Raw genomic sequence first — 20159 nt, forward strand, 5'->3', positions numbered from 1 at the left:
TTAGAATTTAATTTCGTGTGCAATTTTACATTTAGTGTTTTGATCTGAAGCTCAAACCCAGCATCAGTGTTCAAGTAGCCTGGAAACAATTTCCTCCCTTGAGTGCTAATACGGTGTAACCCACCTTCAGACTACATGGTGAAAGGTGGATTAAAAAGTCTAATAAATAATTATTTGATTATAAAACTTCATAAATACTCGTATAGCACAGTTTTCCATTCAAAGTCTGAATTCTAATGCGATCCCCACACAGGAGAACAGGAGAAAGCAGTGTATGACTCTGTAACTTCCATTTAATGTTTCTTATATTTTAGATCCATTCTAGGTCATGGAAGCAAAAAGAGATTAATAGATTTCCGAGCCCCCTGAACAGTTTTATTAATTGTCTGAGAGCAGAAAGTAATTTGATTTTGTAGAATCTGGTTTTGGAATATCATGTTCAATTGCTTTGGGTTACTAAAACTGTAAGTGCTTCGAAGCATGTCTGTTTAGATCTAAATTGCGCAGTTTAGTATGTTGCTGGACGTAGTTTAATTTGTGTATTATTCTTGGTAATAACTAACGGAAAATATCAATGGAACCCTATCAAACTGTGCCTGCTAATTTAAAATTATGGATTTTGAATAGATCTGTAACTTGGATGTTGTTGTTGCTGGAGAAAGCGTGTTCATTAAAATGAGACCCTGAGACTCTGAAAGCTGCTGCAGACTATAAATATTCAGCCTTGAAGAAATATGCCAATAATTCAGGTACAGAGTTTGGAATGTTTAGTTACAGAGTGCAACTAATATTCGTTTGCAATTTGAAGGGGGGATTATACGATCTCTCTTCCATCTGCCACTCTTAGGGAGGAGCAGTTCCACGCGCAAGAAGCTTGCATAAAGCATGCCGACGTAAATTAAGCTGATGTAAAGAAATGGCCTTTTAAAATGAGGCATACATCTTTTTCTTTTTAAATTGACATTTGCCATGATGGAATGGAAGAAGGAGGATTCTCCCTGAGGTCACTGTGTTATGCATCATCTTTTACCCTTCTTTTACCACACTGGAGAGCCAGTGTGGTGTAGTAGTTAAGACCAATAGAGTCGTAATCTGGGGAACCGGGTTCGCGGGATATCAAATCCAAACTCTTCTTCTTCTGCATTGAGTTGGTGTCCTGCAACATGGGGCTAGGTTTTTAAAGTTGCCTGTAAAAAAAATTATTGTTTAATCTAGCCTTTCAAGGTATGTACAATGTTCATCTGTGCTTTGATATGGTTTTTAGTCTACTGTTGATTTCAATGTTATGATCACTTAAAATAGCTGTTTTAAAAACTGATAATTTCATTATTATTATTATTATTATTATTATTATTATTATTATTATTATTATAGACTGATTTGAGGTGCGTTCCCTGCCTGCCCCCCCCCCCAGGAGGGCATACCAATGAAGTGGTCTGTAAATTTTATGAAATAAAAAGAAAGTCTGTTTGACAATAAACGCATGCTGGAGAATGTAGGTTTGCTCAAGCAACCCCTTCCTGTTTGGGGCCCTTACCCTATATTCCACAGGCTTCTGCACTGTAGTCTTCACTTATAACAAGAGTTTGTAGCCCTTGCAATTCTATCTGTGCCCCTGCAGGGAAATTCAGTGAATGACATTAAACCTTCATTGGAGGAAACATGGGATTAAATGCCCTAACTTTGAAGTAAGGATGCATCAGTTCCTATCATGCATATTAAAAGTTTGGTGTGTGTGTGTGTGTGTGTGTGTGTATAATCCTGCTCTGCTTTGCTGTTCTTTTACGTTAGCATGATATATGATATTTGCTGCTATTAAGTGAAAATTATGTGAAACAGCTGCAGTGACAGATAAGATTAATTATCTTTTGCACTGCTGACATTTAACCCTGCTTGTAACTTGGGCTGCTTGATCAGGCTTCTGTAGCAAAGAAGGCAGGGCAAACCAGGGCTGCTTGCCTGCCTTAGTAAGGGCATATCTGCAGCAACTTGTTGTGCTTTGACATGGCAGGAAGTGGGAAATGAGGCCCTGAGGCATGCTAAACCCTTCGAAAAAGGAAGGGTATGATATAGGAGGGACCCCACACCACCACTGTTGGGCAGCTTCACGTGGCAGCTGTAAGACTGCAACAAGTATTGCATCAACATACCATTCGGTTGTTGTTTTATGGCCCACAAAAGGTCCCCAGGTAGCCCTCTTACTATTATTTTAAAAAGTGAAGGCAGATTGCAGTCACAGGTTTAGGGTGGGACCTGAAAAGACACACTTCAGGTGTCAGCATTCAATGAAATCTGCATAAATATAAATAAAAAAATTGTCCAGTAGTACCTTAGAGACCAACTAAGTTTGTTCTTGGTATAAGCTTTCGTGTGCATGCACACTTCTTCACACGAAAGCTTATACCAAGAACAAACTTAGTTGGTCTCTATGGTGCTACTGGACAATTTTTTATTTTATTTTATTTTTTATATATTTTGACTGCATCAGACCAACATGGCTACCTACCTGAATCTGAAAACTGTATAGTTTGAAGTGACTGGAAGCATAAGCGCTGACTCCTTTTGGAAATAAAGCATTGTCCAGACCGATAAATTTTTTATTCACAGTTTTACTTGTGGAACTTTCTTCACAACAGAATTAAAACATCAAGGGTACATTAAAAAAAATACCTGTACAATATCTTGTGCTGTCCATCACAGGCTCAGCATCTTAGAAAATATGAAATAATTCAAACAGACCTTTAGGCATCCATTTTGCCTGGAGCTGTTTTCTTGGAGAGCTTCATCTACATCTTCCTTCCATGGAGTTTTGAGATAAGAGACTTAAAGGCAACTCCCTTCAGAATGGAGATTTGCAATCAAATACCTTTGTCACCTGATCTAAGGTTACTCACTCACGTGTCAGCTAGCAAAAAAACAACAATTAGTTAATTATCAACTCGGCAAGAGCTCAGCGTGCTCTTCTTGCTGTTCTAAAGCTTCAATGGAATCTCCCCATGTTAAAGCTTTTCACTACACAGACATTCCCATTTCAGTGTCAATTAAAACAATTGTACTTAACAGTGTGGTGTAGTGGTTAATAGTGGTAGATTCGTAATCTGGTGAACCGGGTTTGCGTCTCCACTCCTCCACATGCATCTGCTGGGTGACCTTGGGCCAGTCACACTTCTCTGAAGTCTCTCAGCCTCATTCACCTCACAGAGTGTTTGTTGTGGGGGAGGAAGGGAAAGGAGATTGTTAGCCGCTTTGAGACTCCTTCGGGTAGTGATAAAGCGGGATATCAAGTCCAAACTCTTCTTCTTCTTCTTGGTTTAATCCAGCCCTTCCTGGATTATTTCCTGGGGTAAAATCCTAAAAACCCTCAACAACTTCAACCCTAAAAGCTCAACAACTTTGAGGTAAAATCCTAAAAAAAGCTCAACGTCAATTCTAAAGAAAGAATCAACAACTTTGGTTGGCCATTTGGTCAGCCTTCTTTGAAAAAAGTTTGGACACCACTAGGGGTACCACGGAGAATGCCTCTCTTGGGCTACCTGCCCCCCTCCAAGGAGGTGGAACCAATCTTAACACCCAGGAGGATCTGGAGGGGAGGGAGCCAGCATTTAGGGGCTTTAAACACAAATGTGAGCACCTTGAACTGGGTCTGGAAATGAACCAATGGTGATGAAGAGGAGTCTCCTTTAAAATACGCCAGCCACATGATACTGTTATGAATGCTTTCATTAGAACATTATGCAGTCATTATCTATGGATACAATGCACGCACTGGTAAAGGGGAGTGGGGCTGCCCTGTTCTTTCTGCCTAAGTGTTCATACCACTTAGATCTGCCACCCTGCATCTGGACGTCTGCAAAATACCACTGATGGCGTGAGTTAACCCAGTGCATGTAACCATGCTTCTGTATGTTTACACAAGAGCCAACAGTAGGGTGCTGCTGGAGAACTGCCACTTACCAGAATGGAGCAGGGCAGGGGGGCAGGGGCACATCAGTGGGACCACTGGATCACTTCGTAATGGCTCTCCTGCCATGAGACAGCAATGCCATGGCTGGGAGGCCAGCTCTGCAGCTCAGCTCAGTCCAGCCCCTCCAGCTGCTCCTGTGCTGAACCACTAATGCATAAGCTCCCCTCTGCAGAAGTCGGTACAGATGCAGTGTGGGCGAGGACCATTGGTACAGCTCTGCTCTCCCTTATCTTGCATACATGGATAATGATTGACTAAGGCTTAAGCTGTACAACAAACCGGCTTTCAGGTATAACAAAGAACTTCAATACCTTTTGAAATGTTTCCTTGCACTTCTATCATAGCTAGAAACGAGCAAATTGGAACAGTTCATTTCCTCATTCTTCCAATCTTAAATTCAATTTGTCGCATCCTACATCAGTTTGAATTTTTTTATATATATAAAAAAACCACCAGAAAATTCATCCTCACGTTTTTCCTAATGCACACATTTGTGCATGCAGTTTTGTGCAACAGATACTTGTTTGCAAGCAATTCCCCTAATATCATGCACCATTATTGGCTTGAACCCTACTGCATGTATTTCCAGGAGAAGGTCTGTCACTCTGGCAGCCCCTAAATTGTGGAATTCCCTCCCCCAGGAGTGCATCTAGCACCATTATTGCATCACTTCTGCGGTACGCTAAAGACTAACCTTTGACACCAGTGACTTATATTTCCTTGAATATTTATGACCACACTTTAATAAAATATGTCTAGGCAGCTGACAACATGAAATATAATAAAAACAATCTATAGACAGCATAATTAATATAATTAAAAACATCAATAAAACACTAGTAGATAGTGGACAGTTAAAAAGAGAAGTTCATATTGTGAATGCCTGTCAAAAACGTAGTTTTCAAGAGATCTGCTCAGTCCCTAGTGAAAATACACAAATATATCTGTTTTGGACCTGCCCTTTTCTTCTGATTGCAATACAATTGATTTTAAGATTGGATTTTTATATTGCTGTAAGGATTTGAATAAAACCATAATAGTTGCCATAACAATAACAGTAACAATTGATCACAACAAATTAATAATAATAAGAATACTGCCTGCATAAAATAAAAAAAGCTCAGCCCCCCTGGGCTTTCTTTAAAAAGGCGCTCCGAATAACAAATTTAATTAATCTCAATTTCATAAAGTAAAAAACAACACGCACCCCTCAACTGAACGGAAGGGACCAGCTCTTAATAGGATTGGAGAGGGGGAGGGAAAAATACTTAATTGCATAGTTCAGCTGAGTTAAGAAACATGAAAAGCGGGAGGTAGTGCAAAGTGTTAACTTGATTTAATTCAGCGCACGGCCCCTACACCTGTTGTTCTCAATATTCCCAGATCTGCAACATGACCCTCTGAGCAGCGCGAGGTAGGAGGGCCAATGAGAGCGAGCCGTGACATTTGGCTGTTTGGTGCCTTTTGGTCAGTGGGTTGAGGGGAAGCCAAAGATGAAGTTTTCCTATTGCTCACCCTCCCCCCATACACACACAAGCTCAAATTTGCTTGGCATTCAACATGTGCTGACCTGGAAGCTCTCTGTGCTGATTCTAGATCAGCGGGATGTGTTTACTTAGCGAGGGGTGTGGGCAAAGCTCTCTGTGCATGTTCAAAAGCACAATTTATTTTTTTAAAACACTCCAGGTTTCAGAGAATTGAACCTGGCGGTGAAAGTTGTTTGGTTCATCCTTCTGGTTTTCTGTTTACATGTCAGCTGTCACGACTAAACTGACCCAAGCGAAGTCTTTTGGATTGACTCTGCTGTCAAATGTGTGCCTGTTTGCCCCAGTCTACTAGTGCTGTGGTTTTAAACTAACAGAAGTCTGCTTACTACATGGAAACAAAAGCCAGTGTTGAAATACAATATTTATTGTGATGGCTTTTTTGAAGCAGTTCAGACTTTATCACCCCAATGTTCTCTGGTGCTGACAACCTAAACAATTTTCTGTTCAACGCAGACTTACTTCTAGGTTTTTATCTTTCAGTATGAATGTTTCTTGCTGAAGCACTTTTAAACAATTGCACATATTATTCCTCCATAGGACTGTCCCTGAGACTGAACGCTCCCACTTTTCTTCTGATAGAAGCTTTGTGCCTTTCAAACAATTGCAGGGCAAAGATTAAAGTGCAGCAAGGAGATGCAATGAAAGGGAAAGCAACACCTGTTGAATTTCTGGCTGCCATACAAAGTCTCCGTCAAGAAAAAGAGGTGGTGATCCTAAAGGTCAAACTTAAGCATGAGATGGCTGGGATTTTCCTTCCCAGCTGTGGGCAAGGAGGCAATTTGGATTGGGGAGTTGTGGTCTCATGGCATGATCTCCACACAATATTGAGCATGTATGTACTTGAGAAATGTAGTGTGGGAATTTTGGGTGGATAGCTGCTTTAGAATTTGCTTATTATTTCAGCCAGTGGGAATTCCCCTACCTGCCACTGTTTTGCCTAATATGAACATTTTTGAAAAGCAAAATCCCCTTATAAAATTCATTTTTGTATCCTATTTCCACTAATATAGTGGTACCTCGGTTTTCAGACATAATCCATTCTGGAAGGCCGTTTGAGTTCCAAAACATTCGATAACTGAAAACTCAATACGGAAAACTCAATACAGGAAACTCAAAACGGAAGCTGCGTGGCATGTTCGACTTCTGAGACGTGTTCAAAAACTGAAGCATTTACTTCTGGGTTTACGGTGTTCAAAAACCGAAATGTTCATGCATTTTTACTAATATGTCCACTGTACTCTAGAATATTATTTTTAGGACATGTTACATGGCCGGAAAACTACATTGCAAAATTCAGAGATGGCAGCTTTTGAAAGGCGGCTATACAAGTTTGCATATTGTTTCAGAATGTGCAAATTAGATAGATTTACCTATCAATGCAAACAGAATCAAAAGTCTCCTCCATCCCTATCTGAGTGTAAGTTCCATTCAATTCTTTGGGGATTTTTTTTCTGAGTAACCATGGATAGGATACGATAGGATTGCAATTTTCATGCATTGTAACCTCTGCAGCCAATTTTGTCTCCTTTTTTACGGGGAGAGGAATCTGGTACTATTTTTCTTTAAATCGATGTGGTCTATACCTGAATTTGATACTTCATTTATGTCTCTGTGACCATACTTGTGCCCTCACTAATTATCCAAGGATGGCTTTGACTTTCAAAATAGATATAGAAGTGCTCAGGTACCATTTGCTATTGGATGACACTTAGCAGAATAAGGAAGTTGTGTTTGTGCGTGCGTGTGTAATAGAAGTAAATGTCACATTTCTAGCAGGATTAAAAATTGTATTCATCAAAATGTCTTTGGCACCACATTTTGAAATAGCTGTATGTATTACATAAATTATAGGATGTTCAGTGAAGATATAATTTACATCTTTGAGAATCACAGGGATTTCATTGTGAAGTGGATTGAACATCCTCTAAGCACATCTTATTTTTGAATCCTTTCTCTGTGTGTCTGTAATTTAGGGCACTTAAGTGTGGCTGAGGAACAGACAGTTATAGTTGGAAAACTGGGCGCATTACAAAGGGGGAACAGATCAACGCCATTTATGTTGCATGTCATTGTGGGAACGCCAAAACTGAGTGGCTCTTTCTACATTCTGATAGTAAATGAAGGGGCTTTTTAAGATGGGAACTTGACAGCTATCAGTAGACTGGATATTAGAGAAACTCCATTTTAGATTAGCCTGTGATTGTCAAAACTGACTTAACTTTGGTATGGTATCTAGTTTGTAAAAGTGAGTGCTACTAACTGTGGCCCGCATCTGCCCTATACATTTAAAGCACCCTTATACCACTTTAATAGTAATGGCTTCACCCAAAGAATCCTAGGAATGGTGATTTATTAAAGGTGCTGAGAGTTGTTAGAAGGCTCCTATTCTCAGAGTTACAATTGCCCGGGAGGATTGTTAAACCACTCTGGGAATTGTAGTTCTGTGAGGGGAATAGGAATCTGTGAGGGGAATTGTAGTTCTGTGAGGGGAATAGGAATCTGTGAGGGGAATTGTAGTTCTGTGAGGGGAATTGAACAACTCTCAGCGCCTTTATCAAACTACAATTTCTAGGGTTCTTTGGGGGTTAAAGTGGTACAAGAGTGCTTTAAATGTATAGGGCAGATTGAGTATATAAGATTTTCTTCTAGTTCTTGCTCAAAAGAACATTGGCCGTGCTTCAGTGCATGTCAAAACTATAAATTTGATGGCACTCTTGGCATCAGAAAGGCTACATTCTGCTTTTACCTGGAATAATAGGGCAATAGAGGATTGCCCAAACCTTCACCAATATCATTTTTGCTAGAAGTGAAAGTGTCACCAGACTCATTAATTATATTTTCTTCCATGATGTTTGGGAAGGATGTTGGCCTTTGAACCTGTTGGCTATGATTATCCTTCTAGTTCCTTCATTTTTTCACTTGAATATCATGCTATTAAGGTGGGACGCGTAATACAAGCAGAGGACACATGTTTTAAATTTCTAGGGAAAACAAAATGACATAACTTGTATCTTCCAGAAGACAGTAATCAGTGGAAATCTATGCATTGGTTGTGATGTGCTTCAATTCCAGTAACAAACCTGATGTGTTGGATTAATTTTTCACAGATGTCTGTACAACTGTTTAATTAGAGTGTGCTGGCAAAGGCAGTTAATTCCTTCACCCAACTGTCTGCGCAAGGCCCCTCTGCTGCTTGGGAGGGAGAGGGCAATTGCTGGGTCAGCCTTCCCCACCTGGTGCTATACAGATGCTTTGGACTACAACTCCCAGGGGCTGATGGGAGTTGTAGTTCAGAGCACCCAGAGGACACTAGGTTGGGGAAGGCTGCATTAGATCGTGACTTTTGGCTTGATTCACATCACGCTTAAGGCACCCCACAGCCTTGCCTAAGAACTTTTAACTGTGCTGTTAAACGAAACAAAGCAAAAGGGACAGAAATGAAGTAGATAAAATGAAAAGTGCAGTGGCTCAGGTGAGCTGTTTCAGTAAGTGAGTGGATGTGACCGGTTGTGGCTTTCTAGGACTCTGGCACACATGAGCCTTATAAAAGGCTTCCCATTTAGAGAAAGTGAAATGTAAAGGATGAGCGCTTGCTTGAGGAATGGGCTACTCATTATGATTGCTGTACCACCACAGTGCATGGTGCTCTATGTAGTATAGGTCCCTGCCCTGAGGGGCTTGCAATATAAAATTTGACACAGAGGAAACAATGAAGGAAGGGGGGGGGGTTGTAAGCACCACTATGGTGGACTTTGAAAAAGGCAACCACTGTGAGTTTCTACCCCTTGGACCAATGTATATGGGTTACATCAAAGTATTCTGCAATACAGTAGTGCCCAGCAAGACGAATGCCTCGCAAGACGGAAAACTCGCTAGACGAAAGAGTTTTCCGTTTTGGAGGTGCTTCGCAAAACGAATTTCCTATGGGCTTGCTTCGCAAGATGACAATGTCTTGCGAGTTCCTGCTGGTTTTTCCCCCTCCCCCCCTTTTTCTAAGCCGCTAAGCCGCTTATCAGCTGATCTGATCAGCAGATAAGCCGCTAAAAGCCGCTAAAAGCCGCTAAAAGCCGCTAATAGCGCTAATAGCTAATCCTTCAATGGGCTTGCTTCGCAAGACGAAAAAACCGCCAGACAAAGAGAATCACAGAACGGATTATTTTCGTCTTGCGAGGCACCACTGTACCTTGTTATAATTATGCAATTGCACTCAATATTTGCACTCATAATTATACTGGCAAGCCGTATTCTTTGAAACTTTGTTGCCTTGATGTCTTAAAATAATATGTAGCTGCAGCTTTCAAGCATATAAACACAAGACAACTCAGATAATATTTGTATGATACTGAAAATACGTCATACTAGACAATCACTGATGTCATGAAGCAATGCAATTTATACTATTCAAGCTGCAATTATAAGCACATTCACTTGGAAATCAATCCCCTTAACCACAGTGGGGCTTACTTTCAAGTAAGTGTGATTAGGATTGTATTATAAATGGATATGCCAAACATGTAACATACACACACTGAAGGGTTGCTATTTTTTTTCTTTCAACATTAACCACCTTACTATGTTGATTTGACTGTGATGTTCACAACAGTTCTATTTAATGCAGATATACAAAATCAGCAGTAATATCATTATTTCCTTTTTTAATGAGGTACGCAGTATTATAAACAACTTTGATGTTCATCTATCATTTATCATGAGTATCCTTAGGACATTTGCAGTAGAACTTTCTCAATAGGAAAGAGAGAGAGAGAGATAAATGCTAACACAGGGCTACCATTTTATTTGTGTAATCCTAAGCCTTTCCTTACAATATCTGGGTCTATTTGTTCTTTTGCACAGGTGCCAGGCTGTCCGTCTTCTGTGGAATGCAGGAGGACCTTGGGTGTGGATGATGGCATATTTTGCAGTGGAAGGCGAGTAGGTGAATGAATTCCTGATGCTGTGGATGACATAAATAGGTCTTGTAATAGTTCTGCCAAAGTAGATATGTGGACAGAGGTGGCATTTGGGTCTGTTGCAGGGGCTGGTCCCTATCTCTGCACCTCTATTATGTAACCCACTGCTGCTGACAAGTAGCTTTGTTAGGTACCAAACTACCAAACCATCTGAACATTTACCTGTGACTCAGGATAACACTTCATGCATCTGATAAACCTTATGCCATAATAAGCACATTATCCTTTAAGGTCCCACAAAACTCTTTGCTGCTTTTGCTGCAAGAGACTAACGGTGCCATCCCACTAGAAATTCAAACTTAACCCAGAAATCTTAACTGCATTTGGGACTGAACATTTACATAATCATCAAATTGTCTATTCTTCTTATGCCATGAACCCAAGGAGATAGATTGTGCCAGATGGTGTCACCAGACCCCTTGGGAAACTCCGCAAAGGATGTTTACAATTAGAGACCAATAAATTAAACTTTTGTATCATTTTAAACTATTTTTTTTTACAGCTCTTGTGAAGGATTAGCTAAAATTCTTCCTAAACCTATCGGAAGGGACTGTCTTCTAGATTCCCCAAAGTAAGGATTCCTAAATTATCTCATAAGTCCATTCAAGAAAACAAATGTTTGGTTTCCCAAAGTTTATTTAAACATAAATCAAAACAGATCGTTAGCTGAACAATGCTCATTCTTTTCCCAAGATCATGAGAAGCAGAAACAGGGAGTTGGGGCTCTTTCGTTCGTGGGAAAACACACTGCGGAAGCAAAAAACTTCTAGGAGTTTGCGCCAAATACTCCCCTACACTGCTGAGCAAACCGAAAACCAGGAGCTAAAGGCTATTAAGTAGCATTTGGTGGGAGTGAGAAGATTGCTAGGCTGTCTCATAGTCTGTAATTGAGACATACCTGGAAGGGGCAGTGCCTTCCTTTAAAGGAACTCCTCATACTAGGGATGAGGAACCTATGGCCTCCTAGTTATGGTTCAACTCCAACTCCCATCAGCCACACCACAACCAGACGGGCCAATGGCCAAGGAAAACGGGTGCTGGAGTCCAGTAACATCTGGAGAACCATAGGTTCTCCACCCCAGTTTGAAAGCCATTATTGTAAAGCAATGGTGGGGAATATTTTTCTGACCAGGGCCTCATTCCCTTGTGGGCAAATATCCAGGGGCCTCATGCCAGTGATGTGTGGGGTCAGAGTCAAAATCGAGAAAACTAAGGCGAATCTTTGCACAGCAGGTTAGTTTTAACACACTTTCACATGCCACTCTCCGAGCCCCATCCAGGCAACCAAGAGCCATTGTCAAGTTCAAGGACACATTCCAGACAGGCAAAAACAGTAAAGGAGCATAAAAAGTAGGCCTGGTATGTGGTGTGGGCTGGGGAGAAGCCCAAGGATCAGAAAGGGGGAATTAGAGGGCTGCATTTGGCTCTTGGCTTGAGGTTCCCCACCCCTGCTACTTAAGAATCTCTGGCATCCATCATTTTAGTCTCCACAATTTATTTTATAAGCTCTTTGTCAATATCTGATTTTTGTCACAGGCCTTTGTTTCACATTCATTCAAACAACCAGGTTAAGATCAGTTAAACATCTGGTTTAAAATATAAAAAATGAAAATGAAATTGTACAAAATGAGACATATTCTTTTTTTAAGTGTCAAACTTATGTTTTAACCCCCCCACGATTTTAAACCTTTTTATTGCCTTGGCAGTTGAAAGCTATTATCAATTAGTCAGTATGAATTAAAGATATAGACTTTGCATTTAAAATTAGGGGTAAGAATATATTTTAATTTAAACCTAATAAGCCACTCTAACCTATAAGCCAGAAAACTTGTTCATGGGTGGTTGTGCAAAAGATAAGTTAAGAAATTGAAGGAAAGGTTTTCCATCAGCAATACTTGTCCTAGAGCACTAGGACAAGAGAACTCAGGCCATCTTCCTAATGATGGTATGAAGGATTAGATTTGCATGTAGCAGATTGGATGGCTAATTCACGGTAGGACATTCTCAGCAGAGACTGCTATAGACATTGAATAACAAATTTCCCTAATGTGAAAAGGCATATTGAATGAAGTTTGCAGCAATACAGACAAACTTCATGACGTGCCTATAAGTAAGAGATGACTTGATTTGCTGAGTGTATCTAACCAGGTGGCGCTACCTATTAAAAACTAAAGTGGTCTCCATCCTATACTTTACAACTCTACAGACAAATCCATCATGCTCTTTGACAGATAAATTAAATTGGATTAAAGCCATTCAAGGAGTGCAGATTGTATTCCCACTGGACTGTTACAAATCATGGAGATTTCCTCCCATTAGTTTTACTTCAGCTTCTCCCCACCCCGGCTATCCTACAATGGATGGATAAAACCTAGCTACAAAACAGAAAGGAAAATATTGCATGGTGGTAAACCCTGATGGAAAAAAAATCAGCACACATTTCTGAGGTTACAAAATTTTCCAAAGTAGATTTATTCAACACATACTTACTATCTGTTAAAATTGGACAGCAAAATATACATTTTCTGCTAAATACTGATGCTAGCAGTTGCCCATGGGGCAACAGGAGATTTCTGGATCTGGGGATTAGAGGGCTCTAGCACACAATTTAACACATACAAGTCTTGATTAAATTCTAACACTTATTGGACCCAGGAATTTAGAGGAGTCTGGCACCCACAAACTCATAACTATATATATGTATGCATATATATAGGTGGTGGTGGAAACTGTTGTATGCTATGTTCCACTTTCAATATGGAATTATACATGGTGCAATTAATTAAGGGTGTGCCTGTATATATCTATATCAATATATCACAGCCAACGTCATGCTCACCAGATGTTGTTGAACTACAAGTCCTATTATCCCTGTCCATTAGTTATCCTGTCTAGGGTTGACAGGACCTGTGGTCCCACAACATCTGGAGGCCATCACGTTGGCTACCACTGGTGTATAGATTTAGTGTGTGGTTGTGTCTTCCTTTTCATTGAATTTAAAGTGTTTATCACTCTTTTCTAGACTTGCATGGGTCCAGCCTTATTGAGATTTCTGAACACTTAGCTAAAGATTAAAGACAACAGTCTCAGCAGCTCTTTGGGGTTATGAGTACCAGCTCAAACCCTTCCTTCCAACTGTTTTTCTTATTGCAGCATGATTGCCTGTGAGATATTTTGTCAACACGCATAGGTGGGAAAATGAGGCCACCAGCTTGTTAAACAAACAAGAAGGCCCTATGCTGTTCCAGAGAGAGAGAGAGAGAGAGAGAGAGAGAGAGAGAGAGAGAGAGAGAACCAAGAGAACCACTGAGATGAGATTTCCCATTCCCTTATCTTTTGTGTTGAGATTTATTAAAGTTTTGAATCCCTGAAGGTAAATCTATACTATGTACAGCGGAAGCCAGAAACAGGAACATTTTACCCATACTGCCTACTAAGAGAACATAACTTTAAACACAAATCAAGATGTTGCACATCATTGCCCTTTGCTCAGTTAATAACCCACTACCTTTCATTATTTTTTTTTCATTTTTATTCATTCAAATTGGTATCAAAAAAACCCTATAATTTCAACTTCATCTACAGTTCTGTCAAAATGGAATGATTGGATTTGTGCAGATGATGGGCAGTCTGAGACGTTTTTGAATTGTGCACAGGCCGCTGTACAAGAGTAGATCTTGACCTGTCCGGTACTATAGAATAGGAGCCAGGTAAATTGACTTCATATAGTGCAATTCTACATTCTACACTGAAGAAAATCTAACAGAATTCAAGTAAATGGGCATAGGGTTGTAACTGTTGAGAACATGTTGGAGGTGGAAGAGCAAGTATATGCAGGAAATATAGTCTAGTTTTTAAAAGTCATTAACATTTTAAAAGTCAGTTATCAATAAAATAAAAAGAAGAGCAGATAAAACTAAGTTGGTGCACCAATAAATCATAAATTACAAAGAAAGAAATCAAGCCAGCTTGACAGGTCAAGGTAAAGAGATCCCTGACCATTAGCTCCAGTCGTGGCTGATTCTGGGGTTGTGGTGCTCATCTCGCTTTATTGGCCGAGGGAGCCGGCGTACAGCTTCCGGGTCATGTGGCCAGCATGACTAAGCCGCTTCTGGCGAACCAGAGCAGCGCACGGAAACGCCGTTTACCTTCCCGCCAGAGCGGTACCTATTTATCTACTTGTACTTTGATGTGCTTTCAAACTGCTAGGTTGGCAGGAGCAGGGACCGAGCAACAGGAGCTCACTCCGCCGCAGGGATTCAAACCGCCGACGTTCTGATCTGCAAGTCCTAGGCTCTGTGGTTTAACCCATAGCGCCACCTGCCTCCCTGGTGGAGATTAGCACCTCACAAATGGTCAGCTCTGCAAACTTTGGTACTTGGTGTTCAGTGGGCAGGGGGAGATGTTTCCCAATGTGTGAAAACTTGGATGGGAAACAAAACAAACAAGAGGAATATTTCTGGGGAATTTAACATAGAAACTAATAGATCATATCAGTCAAAAATTTCAAGCCTGCATTTAAAATACTATTTTTAAAAAATCTTTCATGCCTCTTTGTGATATTCTTAGTTTGGTGTGGTTTAAATTATTCTTCTGGATGAAATTCAAGTTTCATCTGCCTTGGAAGTCTGTGATCATCGGAAAACTATTGAGGTGGTGACAGCACCTGAGTTCAAGTAAAAGTTGACTCACTGGAAGCAGGGGAAAATTTTAAATAAACAGTGCTGACAACTCTTTCAATTTGATATTGTGATATTTGGTGTTTCCAGAGCTTGATGTTTTCCATATGCAGCTGTGTAGCAGCATTAGGCAGGATGTGATATTTCACAATTACTATTCTCCCTAGTAAAGTACTTCCAGGGATATTTAAAGTCTTGTCTTCCTATGACTGCATGCTACATTACAAGTATGGACTCTAGTGATCTAAAGATTATCCAGTTTGGCTTGCCTGCATACCTAAACATTACTATATTGCTTCATACAATATTGCAGCTTGCATTTTGTGACTACTGCTAATGCATGTAAAATGCTGAATGGCAAAACGTCTGTTTGTAAAGAATTGCCAGCATAAAGAAAGCATTAGGAATTTTTTCCTTTACATAACAGCACGATGTGTTCTGCTGAAGGGTGAAATATGATGGAATAAATGACTGGTGTCCCATACCTATATACAGTGGCGTAGCGTGGGGGTGCAGGGAGGGCCGGTCGCACTCGCAGCTCTCTGCTCCCTGCTAAAATCCACGGGTTAGGGGGCGCAAATTACTTGCCTTGCCCCGGGTGCTGACAACCCACGCTATGCCACTGCCTATATATAGGATGTACAAGGTTTCTAATGTGCAAAATCTTATTTCAAAGAATGTTTAGACATTATTTTACAGAACAAAATGCACATTTTGATTGCATGGACCATGGTATGCCCAGTGCTTAGTTTGTCAACATTAAAAGCGGGAGAAGCAACGTTTTCGAAAAGCCATATATCATATACTTGTGGTCCTCCAGTTGCAGAAACCCCAGTCAGCATGGTCTCTGGTCGCAACCAGGTGGGTTCAGTGGTCCCACAACATCTGGAGGACTGCAGGCCCCCACTGCTGCATTTCAGCTTGCCAGACTGAACAATACACCCTCTCCTCCACCTCTATAATGTTCTGCGGACCCATTCCCAAGCCCATAGGACCCACCTCCTAGGGGCTGAGCTCTCTTCACCCCTCATAAAATATTTGAGGGGGGCAGGCCCCCCAAGTTGATAGGCATTGCCATTCAAATGGTGTGTGTGTGTGTGTGCGTGCGCAAATGGTGTGTGCAAATGGTGTGTGTGTGTGTGTGGAGGAGGGCTGACCTGGAGACCCCCAGTATTCAAGTTGGCACCCCGCCCTAGCCAATTGCAGGCGGTGCGCAGGGGGAAGAGAGGAGGTAAAGCCATGTTGTACAAGCAGAAGTCCTTTTGCTGGGCTTCTACTGGTGGGATTCATTAGATGAATCCTACCCAAGGGTTATTAACCAGCAAGGCTACCAAAGATGTGTAGAAATATTTTCATGGTGCATTAGAACAAAAGTCACTGGTTCATACTTCAAACCATGGGTTGTAGCTGACATTTGGAGACCCAGATTTGTTCAGATATTTGCACATTAGGCACAGCAGATACATTCATTTAAAATGCAGTAAGGAATGTGGTTATTTTATATTTAATTATACTGTGCTGCTCATGCCTCATACCATCCAGCCATTATAGAATAGTTACTCCCTCCAGTAGCAAATTCGGGTGGTGAATGCCAACACAAGTGGAGTCAAGAAGGAGTCACTGAAAAAGTGGATGGTATCAACATGGGTGGGGAGCCCCAAGGTTTGCAGATGCAAAATACAAAACAATGAAAGCGCCCCACAAACATCCCAGTGGGGATTGAGCATGTTCCGTGGCTAAGGCTTTGAGTGTCAATTGGAAAAGGGAAATGAAAATGGCAGAAGTAGAATGCCTGGATTGGGTTCCTTGCAGCTTATCCTGAAGTAAGGCATGGATTACAGAACAAGAGCCCTATGGCTAGGAGGTGAGAATACATTTTAGTATTTTGTTGTGGGTCCCACTTGTTAATTGTTAACTATGTTCAATCTATTAACGCTTAGCTGGTCAGTTCTCAGTGCACCTGATGGATGACATATTTCGTTCTAAGGACAAACAATATTCCAGTCTAATGTCAGTGAGGCATCCTTACGTGGCCATGATTGCAAGAATTCTTGACCTTCCCTATTCTTAAAACACTTTTTAAAAACCAAAAATGTAGCAAAACCTGAACCTGCTTCATCATCACTCCTAATATCACCAGCTGGAGTCCTTTGCTTCCTTTAACATCACTCCAGAGATATCTGGTAGGCTGCTTGAAGGAATGTCAGTTCATTCCTTTCAGAAGAAAAAGTGTCCACTTGTGTACAGTTGAGCAACCTGAAACACACCTGGCAGATGTTTTCCAGGGGAAAAAATGCCTTGCAGCTGTAAAGCAGTGTGATGGCTCCCAGATTCATCATTCCCCACTTCTTTTCACATAACAATGATTTCTATGACCTTTTGGTCTGCGCCCTCCATCAAGAATTCAAAGCGGCACTAACAGTTATAAGCCACACTTAGTCCTACACATGCTGGAAGAATCTGGCTACTCTGTACCTACGATGACTTGCAACAGCCTTCCCCACCTGGAGCTCTCCAGTTTCTTTGGACTACAATTCCCATCATCCCTGACCATTGGCCATGTTGGCTGGAGCTGATGGGAGTTATAGTCAAAACATCTTGCTACTACTAGGTTGGAGATGGCTCCCTTATAAACCTTTCCAGGACTGCCCTCCAGCAGCAATGTTATTCTTTTATTTCCACTGGCTTCTTTTCCATCTCCTTCATGAGGCCCCATTAGCACTTTGCTATTGTAATCCCACTTTAAACAGGCCTTACTCGGCACTAGCATCTGTGTTATCGTGTAGCATTACAACACTGTGATGCATGGAAATTCTCCTCCATGCAGTAACAGATTGCATTTCCAATGAAATGCCTGAATTTCTGCTCATAAAGCAAAGGGACAAATGACGTTACCAGTCAGTAGGCCATTTTTCTATATTGCCTACAACCGATCAGTTTGGCAAGGATAGGTGTAAGGAGGGGAGATGGTGCCCCGACAGGCAACTGGAGTTGTTCAACCAATATTCCTGCATCGTATATGTGGCATCTAAGATGTACTCAACTTTGATCACCATTTTAGGCACCGGAAAGGAGGAACACACGCCAGACTCATTCCATATGCTTTCTATGCAGAAAGCTCCTTGTTCAGTTCCCAACATCTTGTCTGAAACCCTGAAGAGTGATTTCCAGAATGCCAGCCATTGTAGGCAATGCTTGAGCTCCATGTTTGGTGTGATGCAGCTTCCTATGATACTAGCCAAGTAGGCCATCGGCGCAGAAGAGGGCTTCGTAAGTGCAGCAACATCTGAGCTGCCATCTGAAAAACTGGCTAGTGTCTGAACTGGAGCCTCAGTCTTTGAAACTTCCTGGCCCAGCCTTCCCTAACCCAGTCTCCTCCATGTTCTTTGGAGTACACCCCCACCATCCCTGACCATTTGCCATGCTGGAGGGCACAAGGTTAGGGAAGGCTGCTCTAGGAAATCTTTACATTCCACTAAGGAGCTCTCATTGTTCCACGTGCCAAGATTCCGCCTGGCTCCATCTCTCCTTCTACTTAACTGAGCCTCTCACTTTATCCCAGTCTTCACACATCTGCCTTCTTTGCCGAGCTCCTGAGCAGTCTTATCTCTCCAAAGGGGCTATTACATCTTGGCTGTGATGTGCCTCTAAAGCTCAGACCAAAACCACACTACCAGCTGTTATTATGCCCAAGTTAGCTCTTACTGTCAGCTAATTGCCATTCTATCAAGTAGGACATTTTCCATTTAGATACAATTAGGTGCCATTCTCCAAGGCTGTTTTGTTGATGCCTCCCTGTAGTGACATAGAGAACAGGACCCCCAGCTTCCATGAAAATGCCATGAGTAGATCATTTGGGTGGGGGGTGAGGTGGGATAAACAGATGCATTAATTTTTATACTTACATGGTTGTCACCTGACTATATATCCCAGATATTAGGACAAAGCTAGTAAAAATGTCATTTGCTATTGTGGAGAACCCCTTACTCCCCACTACTTACTTACTTACTTACTTACTTACTACGGAGGGATGTCTCATACATTAGTTTCTGTCCTAAGCTATGGCCTGTTACTTAGCTATGACCTGTTTTACCTTACCCTTTATAACCACTGACACCGCACATCTTAATATCATCTATTTTCTATCTCATTTTAAGTACCAGTAGCTAAGGATAAGAATAAGACAAAACACAGATGCAAATATAGAGGGGAAAACAAAGGAGGCTATATTTTATTTAGATGATTTATTAATATAAGCAGATGGTGATGGGTCCTTAATAAATGAGATAGATTAACACTATAAATTTACTATTACTTTCAGATGAAGCTATGTGAGCTTCATTTCCTCCCTCTATTTAAACCTAAAGCCAGTTCCCCTATATCAGTTCTTCTATATCCTACTTGGGGCAGTTAACGCTTATCAAGTGGGCACCAATGACTTCAGTCAGGTCCACACTTCCCCACCTCTGGAGTCTCTCAGGACTTCTGCCGCTGTCACCCCCCCCGGTCCCACAACCATTGTTGCCTCAGGTCCTCAGCAATCCTGCTTAAATTTGGCTGTTGAAGACTCCTCAAGGCTGCTGCTGGAGTTGCAAGTTCTTCCTGGAAAACCTGCTCAGCACTAGCTAGTGATATCAATCATTGGCTCTTTTCAGACTTCCTAAGTCTCTCTGAACCAACCCTTGTCCCTTGACACACACTGCCTAACTCTAATTTCCAGGTCTTCCTTCAGCTGCTGAGGGAACCCAGTCAGATGGGCGGCTTATAAATATTATTATTATTATTATTATTATTATTATTCAGCTGACCAACAGCCACTCTCAGCAATTTTCCACCTTGACTGGAGCCTGGCTCTTTAATTCTCTCCAGCCAGGGCCAACTTAGCCAATTATTTCAATTTAGGTCGAATTCTGCCACCCTGCCGGCCTATAAGCATTGCCCAATAGGATGAGGTAGAATGTAAAATAACAATGATAATTTGCAGCTGCTGCCACTTTCT

The 20159-nt window shown here is 41.3% G+C and overlaps 1 long non-coding RNA gene across 1 annotated transcript in view; it reads left to right on the forward strand.

Annotated features, from left to right (window-relative positions):
* Positions 1–20159, forward strand: part of LOC309532076 — a 145207-nt gene that overhangs the window by 14692 nt on the left and 110356 nt on the right. The gene's annotated exons all lie outside the window — the stretch shown is intronic.

The sequence above is a fragment of the Podarcis vaucheri genome (assembly GCF_965113315.1).
Source record: "Podarcis vaucheri genome assembly, chromosome: 5".
NCBI classification, from domain to species: Eukaryota; Metazoa; Chordata; class Lepidosauria; order Squamata; family Lacertidae; genus Podarcis; species Podarcis vaucheri.